A 9,744-nucleotide genomic window follows, 5' to 3' on the forward strand; every position below is an offset into this window, starting at 1 on the left:
TGGAGAAAATAGTCAACAACTCTGTAATATCTTAGTATGGTGACATATTTTAACTAGACTTATGGTGATCATTTCATAATGTACAGAAATAGTGAATCACTATGCTGTGTTAACAGGAACTAACATAGTGTTGTAGGTCAATTATACTTCAAAAACAAACAAACTCATAGAAAAAGAGGTAAGATTTGTGGTTAGCAGAGGTGGGGGTGGGAGAGGGGGAATTGGATGAAGGCAGTCAAAATGTACAAACTTCCAGTCATAAGATAAATAAGTACTAGGGATATAACGTACAACATGATAAATATGATTAATACTGTCGTATGTTATATATTAAAGTTGTTAAGAGAGCAAATTCTAAGAGTTCTCATCAAAAGGAAAACCTTTTTTCCATTTTTTAAAAATGTGTACGTATATGAGGTGATGGATGTCTACTAAACTTATTGTGACAATCACTTCATGATGTATATAAGTCAAATCATAATGCCAGACACCTTAAATTTATACAGTGCTGTATGTCAATTATATCTCAATAAAAATGGAGGAAAAAGGAATAAAATATAATAATTTAAGATATTTTTACTGATAACTTCATTTCACAAGTAACATTTTTTTGTTATTCTTCAATTCATGTTAAACACAGCCCACATATTATCAAGAGAATTAATTCTGCAATTTTCCAGTACAGGTTTGTTACTGAATTTTTTTCATGGCATAAATTCAAGGGATGATTAAAAATCAGAAAACATAATCTTTATAATCGGGAAGCTAGATAAAAGAACCATGTCAATGGGTATGCTTGTGTGCATGTGTGCACGTGCACGTGCGTGCACACACACACACACACACACACACTCCTTATAATTCACTTTCTCATCCCATTTGATGTCCCAAGGAGAATTAGAAACTTGATTCTATTCTTTGCATTCTGTACATTCTCTGCTGGTGACATCTAGCTTGCTACTGAGCTTCAAGTCAGACCACATCTTCAAATTCCTGGTACAATCTGGATGACTTACATACTCCTACGAATGTAGGAGGCTTTGAACGTTTTGAAGGTTAATGGCATACATCTTCATTTAAGAAGGAAATCTATTCATTTAATAAAGTAATGCCATTTGCAGCAACATGGATGGACCTAGATATTATCATACTAAGTGAAGTAAGCCAGACAAAGACAAATATCATATGATATTGCTTATATGTGGAATCTAAAAAAATAAATAAATAAAATGAACTTATTTACAAGAGAGAAATAGATTCACAGAAATAGAAAACAAATTTACGGTTACCAAAGGGGAAGGGGAGGTATAAATTAGGAGTTTGGGATTAAAATATACACACTATTATATAGAAAATAGATAACCATCAAGGGCCTGCAGGGAACTGTATATATATACAGGGAACTATACTCAATACCGTATAATAACCTATGATGGAAGAGAATGTTAAAAAAGAATATATATATTTACATACATATGTATAACTGGATTACTTTGCTGTACACCTGAAACTAACACAACATTGTAAATCAACTATATTTCAATAAAATTTTTTTAAAAAAGAAAGAAATCTATTTATTTAGGTATTGCATAAAGTCCTAACAATTTATTCAGAAAAATACTGACAAAATTTAGGGAATTAGGAAGAATGGGGTGGGGCAAAGATAAGTCCTTGAAACATGTAAGATAGGATCTCAGTAGGGACATGGATGGAGAAGGGCATTCTGAGGAGCAGAAGGTGAAGTTCTCACTTGAGAGAAGTGTGATTTGGTACTCAGGTTAACTGAGGGAAGATGGGTAGTCAGTGGTGACATGTCTCTAAATCAGTGTCTTCTGAATAGGTGACCCATGGAATCTTAATTTTACTAGTTTCTCTGACAAAGCATGTTCTAAAATAAAATAATTTGGAAACAACTCATCAGCACACACTCATAGTGAAAGACAATACCTGTCAGTACATTCAAGATTCTCAGAAGTTTCCTATACTGAGGCAACTTGTATTATTTGTTTTTCTCAGAATTTTCCAAACTTTTTTTTTTTTTTCCCCCATGGCATACTCCTAGTCCATGTAACGAGCCTTGGAAAATGTTCTTGTATTTCCTTACTTTTTTTTTTTTTTTTCATTCTCGTCATTTGTCTTTTCCATTTTCCAGCAGAGCTTGGACTGAATGTCTCTTGCTTTTCTGTTAACAGAGTCCCAAAAGGCCCACAGAATTTATCTTATTTTTTTTTCCCCTTCTTTCCTGGAGAGTAGTGCTACATCATGAATTGTGTAACACTTAATCATAATAGTGCCAAAGGCTGTACTAAACATGTGCAAAGAAACAGTCCCATGTTATTCTTAGGAATGTGCCAAATCAGGGTGAATTTCATGTACTTTATTTTGGCTGGAGATTCCTGATATATTTAAAAGCCTCAATATTGTTTTCCAACATTAAACTTCCAATAATTATTTCTTATTATAACAAGAATATGAACTCATACAAAAATTCAGGCAATTTACCAGTCTATATTTTAGTGCTTAGACTCTGAATGAAATGGTATGATTATTGTTACTTAAATTATGTGTTTTTGCTCCATGGAGAAACCTCTGCTTTATGTTCATTGAGTTGTCTCTCTTAGATGTAGCCTCAGATTTTTTCAGCAATCCTAGTTTCATTATTTCAACCAGACTTAAAAAGAGAATTTGAAGGGAATGATACCAACACTGAGTTTTAGCATTTTGGAATTAGGCTTCATTTTAAATTTTAGTTTTTTCTCCTAAAAGTGCTTAGATCTTGTCATACAGGCTAATGGTTGTCCCCAATATGTTTCCATTTTCTTCCATTATCAGAATTTTAGCTGGAAATACAGCTATAAAAAAATGGAGACTTTATTTCATAGTCCTTCTTCCATCAAGATGTGGTTATGTGGTTAAATTCAGGCCAAGAAGGATGTCAGTAGAAGCTCCATATATTAGCTGCCAGAAGTCTTCTTTCACTCTCATCTTTATCCATCTCTCTAAACTAATGCCTGGAGCTTGGAATCATTTTGAACTGTGAGGAGTGCCATCCGGGAGACGTGGAAGTTGCCTGGATCCCTGACAGAATCTCTAAGGAGCATGACATAGCACTGGACCAGCTTCTCAGACTGTGACATGCAATATAGAGAAAAATACACTTCTATCTTGCTTAGGCCACTTATTTATTTATAAATTCACTAGCAGCCAAACCCGATAATACACATACGGATGGGGATTGTTTAGGAAAGTGGAGAAGAGGAAAGCCTCATTGGGCTTATAGCTCTACTACAGGAGAAAACATTTCTTAGAATAGTGCACGCTGTACCACGCCACTGTTTTTCCTATTAATGAGTTATGATCATTGTTTAAATATCAATAATTTTTAATGAATACATAAATAAGATTCAAACAAGTGTCATGGAAAAACCACAGGGTAAAATGTTTAAAACCATAGGCAACAAGTTTCAAAAACTAGTTTTGCTGCTTACTTAAGTGTTATTATAGCTCCTTCTCAGAGCTTCAGGTTCCTTAGCATATAATGCAGCTGAAAGGAGAGCTCTGAAGACTAAATAGATGATGTATTTTAAGTGTATAATAAAGTGCTTGCACATGGTAGGCCCCTAATACTTGTTAGTTCTCATTTCTCTCTCTCTCTCTACTGCATAACAGATTTTGTACCAAATACTGGAAGTTAGAGTAGGATAACGGTGATGATGATGATGAGGATGATTATGATGATGATAGCAACAACACAAAAGTATAATTTCTACCTTTAAGAAATCCATAACCTGTTTAGGGGAAGAAAGACAAAAATCTGTCTTCACATTTTATGAAAAATCACCCAACACTCATTGAGATGAGTGAGGTCTTTCATCATTCCAAAGATTTTTTCTCTCTTTAGACCTCCCTACAAATAACCACCATGGTAAATTAACAGAGAGGTATTTACAGAGTTGTCCTAAATGTGGACACATGCATTTCCTTTAATCCTAGGTCAGACCAAGTTGTTTTTTCTAAACGATTCTTTACTGAAGAATAACCTAATAGAGATCTACAATAAGTTGCAACTTCAGTTGTAACATTCAATGTGGCTTCTCTCTGGAGCTCATTGCCCAGAACTTACAGGCAGTTCTCAAATCGGCCTCCAAATCACCTGTGACACAATTGCAAAGCTAGATGCTTGTCCTACCAAATTCAAAACTCCTGGGGTAAGAAATTTCTATTATATTAAGGTGTAAGGATGGGCAGCTCAATATTAAAAAAACAACCCAAACCAAAAATGGGCAGAAGACCTAAATAGACATTTCTCCAAAGAAGACATACAGATGGCCAAGAAACACATGAAAAGCTGCTCAACATGGTTAATTATTAGAGAAATGCAAATCAAAACTACAATGAGGTATCACCTCACACCAGTTAGAATGGGCATCATCAGAAAATCTACAAACAACAAATGTTGGAGAGGGTGTGGAGAAAAGGGAACCCTCTTGCACTGTTGGTGGCAATGTAAATTGATACAGCCACTATGGAGAACAGTATGGACGTTCCTTAAAAAACTAAAAATAGGATTACCATATGATCCAGCAATCCCACTACTGGGCATATACCCAGAGAAAACCATAATTCAAAAAGACACATGCACCCCAATGTTCATTGCAGCACTATTTACAATAGCCAGGTCATGGAAGCAACCTAAATGCCCATTGACAGATGAATGGATAAAGAAGATTTTGCACATATATACAACGGAATATTACTCAGCCATGAAAAAGAATAAAATTGGGTCATTTGTAGAGACATGGATGGGTCTAGAGACTGTCATACAGAGTGAAGTAAGTCAGAAAAAGAAAAATAAATATCATATATTAACACATATATGTGGAACCTAGAAAAAATGGTACAGATAAACTGGTCTGTAGGGCAGGAATTGAGACACAGATGTAGAGAACAAATGTATGGACACCAAAGGGGGAAAGTGGCAGGGGTGGTGGTGGTGGTGGTGGGATGAGTTGGGAGATTGGGATTGACATATATACACTAATTTGTATAAAATAGATAACTAATAAGAACCTGTATAAAACAGATAACTAATAAGAACCTTTATATTTTTTATATAAAAAAATAAAATAAAATTCAAAAATTCAAAAAATAAAAGCATTGCTTACTTGAAAAAAAAAGTGTAAGGATATTTTGATATTTAGCCAAGTTTGGGAAGCGGTGTGTAGTTTGGTAACTAGGTGTTGGCCTCCCTCAGTGAGGCACACAAAGACTCTCTCTCCCTACACTGCAGGAGCTCTCTCATTTAGGATCCTTTTTGTGAAACACCCTGCCAGTCTCCTTTCTTATTCCAGAATCACTCCCTTTTTAAGATGTTTAACCCTGTAATTTCCTCTCCTTCAAGGGAAGGCCTTTTTCTGTAGCAAGTATATAACCTATCAATTTAATCACAAAAGGTTAGTATATATGTATATGTATATATGTATATTATATAGGTAGGAAAGAACAACTTCCTTATATGGTATGGTACAATGGCTCTTATGCTTTGTCATGCTTCAGAATCACCTTGAGGATTTCTTAACTCTTGTTTGCTCTGCCTCACCCCAGAGTTTCTAATTTAGAGGCTCGGGATGGGGCCTTAAAATTTTATATTTCTAGCAAGTACCTAGATGATGCTGATACTTTGTGTCTAAGTGCTACAATTTAAGAACCACTGGAAAATAAACCCAATAAACACAACATCACATGTGATAAATGAGTATAGTTTGTGCAAAAGTGGGAGTGATTATAGTTGCTCTATTGATCAAAGGATATATCCCAGATAAGGGAAACTTGCAAAGAACTTTGTGATTGGCTCTGAGGAGAAGCAAGAGATGGAGATGAAAATTTCAAGTAGAGGGAACAGTGTGAGTGGAAGCTGCATGTATTTCAGACATGTATCAAAGGAGTCTGGATGAAGGGTAAAGTTTGCAAAAGGAAGAAATGGGAGATATTGCAAACTAGACTGATACAAGATTTAGCTGTAATGATGAAGTGTACTAAGTAAATACAAGCACAAAGGACAGAAAAACTGACAGACTTTGAAGTCAGATTAACAAAAATTTCAGTTATAATTGCCTAATCTTGAGCAAATTCCTCAACTTTTGTGGATCTCAATATATTCTTCAGTAAAATGGATCTACTTCTTATGGCCTTTGGGAAGATTTAATGATAAAATAAATTTTTAGCACTTGACACGATGTCTAGCCCATAGTACTCAATAAGTTTCAACTTACTTTGTTGCTATTTTTTACTATCCTGATTATATAGTTTTTCACCTCTGATCTTCACTTGGGGGGGGGGGGTTAAGGACCAGTTATGAACCACAGAGTCTGGTATTTGAGATTTCATATTATTGTGGTCTACTAGCCAGGCAGTATTTTACCATAAATTAGTGCTTATTTTCCTTTTAAAAATGCATAATTCACAACCTTGTTTTGCATTGTCTAGGTTTCATGATTCTAACATTTTAAAATATCTCTTTTAAGGTGAGAATATTTAATAGTTTAATACTTAATAGTTTAGTGCAAAAGAAGACTTCTTTATATATATAATTTATTGTATTAATTTGGTTAATATATAACTCGAAAAAAGATATATTTTAGTTTCGGAAGTTACTTAGCAAAAGAAGAAAGATCATTTCTTTCATTATCTTTGAAGTACTGAATGTATTCAGAGGAATCATTAAGTATCTCAAGAAGGGCTTTCCTTTAAAGTGAAAATTCTCTGTATTGTGATTTGAATGAAATGAGCTTGGCTAATTTTATATATTTATTGAACAAATTAAATTATTGAGAAAAATAAAAGCGATCTTCCAATTCTCTTTATTTTGTGTAATGCAGGTTCATTTTGTAAAATGAACCTTTGATATGTGGAAAAAAATGTTTTCCTTCAATAAACTATCAGCCTATTTTTTAAGGGGTTAAAGAGCTATATTTTAGACAACGTAGAGGAACAGATAATGTAAAGACTAGAAAACCCCTAGCATTTCTGGACATAAACAATGGGTGCTAGAGCCAGCTAATACTGGTTTAGAGAGTTGATTATAAAATCTTCAGATTAAAAAAAATTTTGAGAGCCAATTGTGAAAACAGCTATTATATTAAAGATTTTAAATTACATTAACTTAAGTGTGTTATATTAGAAACAAAGATAATAAATACTCAAAACTCATTAATTCTTATATTTTTTACTATTAACTATACTTTTGAAGTTAAGTCTATTGTACAATGGTCATACTATATAATGATGTGTACCGTACTTTTCCCAACTCAGCATTCAGTGATATCATGTTGGCACCTTGGAATTGGCGATGCTGAGAGTAACAAACCTTTTATAGCACAGAAGTTCTCAACTGTTACAAATCAGGGCTGATACCTCTTCTTCCACCGACCTGGTTGTTAAACATTTACCAGTTTACATTACTGAATACAACATGATATAACATGTTATGTTATAAAAAAATGTAATATATAAATATGATGTTAAATAAAAATGTTAAAAATCCGAGAGCCTAAATAAAAAAGAAGCCAAAGGCAGAGCAGGGAACTCATAAATTGATGTGTCAGCCACTGAGTCTTTTTGCTAATCTCTCTTTGGCTTGATTTTTATGCCCTGGCAAGACAGAACAAGGAATTGGGCACACACAATGTAAGATGGTATGAGACCATTGCAAACAAGAACAACACAAAAACAAAATAAACAAACAAAAAACAGGACAATCAAAGGACAAATACCTAAGTGAAAAAGGAAAAAAAAATCACTCTCTTGTCTAATGAGACTAGGAAGAAGTTTGTTTGTCATGGCCTAGAATCTGGGTGAAACATTTTTTTAAAATTTCTTTTGAGAATATGCAGGCACTGGTCTTCCCTCTCTTGGGTTTTGGGATTCTAATTTACACTACATGTGCCTTCTGGCATAAAGTAAATCTCAAAAAATGCTGAACATTGATTCACAAAGATTATACTTTTGGGAGACAATTGAGTTAAATTAAAAATCAGTAACAAAGCTGACTTTAAAAAAATATACTGTGAATTAAAAACATTTATAAATAATCCATGTCCAAACCAGAAGTTGTGTTACAAATTTTAAAACATTTAGACCTGTTGGTAAAGAAAATAGTTTACATCAACTGTATATAGATATCTCTGCAGAGAAAGCCTAGAATAAATAATCCCCCCGGCCAGCAACAAGCATTCTAGACCCATTCTTGATTATTTCTGACCAGCACTCTCTGATGAAAAGATCCAGAGTTCGTTAGAGAAATGGATGAGTTGATGACTGAAATAGAGAAAATATGAGAACAGAATGGTGTGGAACATCTTTGTAGGCAAGATGGGAAGTACTCAAAAAAAAAAAAAGAAAAGGAAATTAGTGAAAAAAGTGTACATGTCAAAAAGACACATGAGCATGGTTAAAGGGGCTTCCACTGACCAACTTGAGTATTGAAATCAATAAGGATGGATAGGGGTTATAACTCACTGAATGAAATGGGAATCCTTGGGACAATACTGATATAGATAGATAGATAGATGATAGTTAGACAGATAGATAGATAGATAGATAGATAGATGATAGATGATACTTGCTGGAACAAGACATTCCATGCCATAATATATATAGAAGAAAAGATGAAACTCAAAAAAATCTCCATTTGTCACTCTTCATAATGATGACTGATTCATTCAAGAATTTCAATGAATGCTAAAATAAATTAATTATTAATTAGAAAGGAGAAAGGAGAAACTTTACAATGGAAAAATCTCATGTACTCCACGTTCACCAAGAGATCAAAGTTAACATTAATGGGACAAACGAATATTATGCTCCTTTCATTTTGATTCAGTTCTGGTAATATGTACTTGATCATGTCCTGTTTTCTCTTTCAATTACTCCAATTATGTATCAGTTTCATTCTCATAGACTGGTCCTCTACTTTTCTTCTTTTTTATTTTCCTCCTTTCTTTTTCTCTTTTCTATTTTGCTCTTACTGGAAGATTTCTTAAACACTACTATCCAAATACATTAGTTTTTCATTTTCACTATAACAATTTTTATTTTACAGAGCTCTTTTTTGTTTTATTTTCTGCACATTGTTTTATAATAACATTTTGTTGTTTCATGCATGCAATATCTTCTCATGTTTCTGAGGTATGTAATAATAGGGTTTTTGGAAAGTTGTCTTCATTTTGCATTGTATATGTTTTCTCCAAATTTCTTTTGTTTATTTGTTTTGGTTTCTGTCTTTCATACCAAATGCTTGATATTTGCAATCCTCTACTGTCTATTTATAATTAAGATGATATGTAAAGAAGCTGATTGGAAACTATGTGCCCAGAAGGACTTTGGGCTTACCTGAAAGATAATTTGGGTCATTTGTGGGGGGTATCTTTTTCCCAATCTCCTTCCTTTAACTTGTCAGATTATCCACAAAAGACTGTATTGATCTTCTGCTTGGAAGTACAGTTGCCAAAGTTGCAGGAGATAAAGGAGGGAAGGAAGTTAGAAGGTTCAGTATTTAGTAGTAAAATTTATTTCAATCCTTTTGTTTTTAGTTTAATACTCCAACTCCTAAAACCCAGAGAACTTTTGTTTTATTATCTCTAGACACTGAATTTTGGGTCTTACATCATGGTGTAAGACTGACAGTCAATAGCTATGAAGAGTTGGTGTCTAATTACCTTATAAATAGACATTTAAACAATCCAC

Source organism: Lipotes vexillifer, unplaced genomic scaffold, assembly GCF_000442215.2.
Source record: "Lipotes vexillifer unplaced genomic scaffold, Lipotes_vexillifer_v1.1 scaffold440, whole genome shotgun sequence".
In the NCBI taxonomy this organism is placed as follows: domain Eukaryota; kingdom Metazoa; phylum Chordata; class Mammalia; order Artiodactyla; family Lipotidae; genus Lipotes; species Lipotes vexillifer.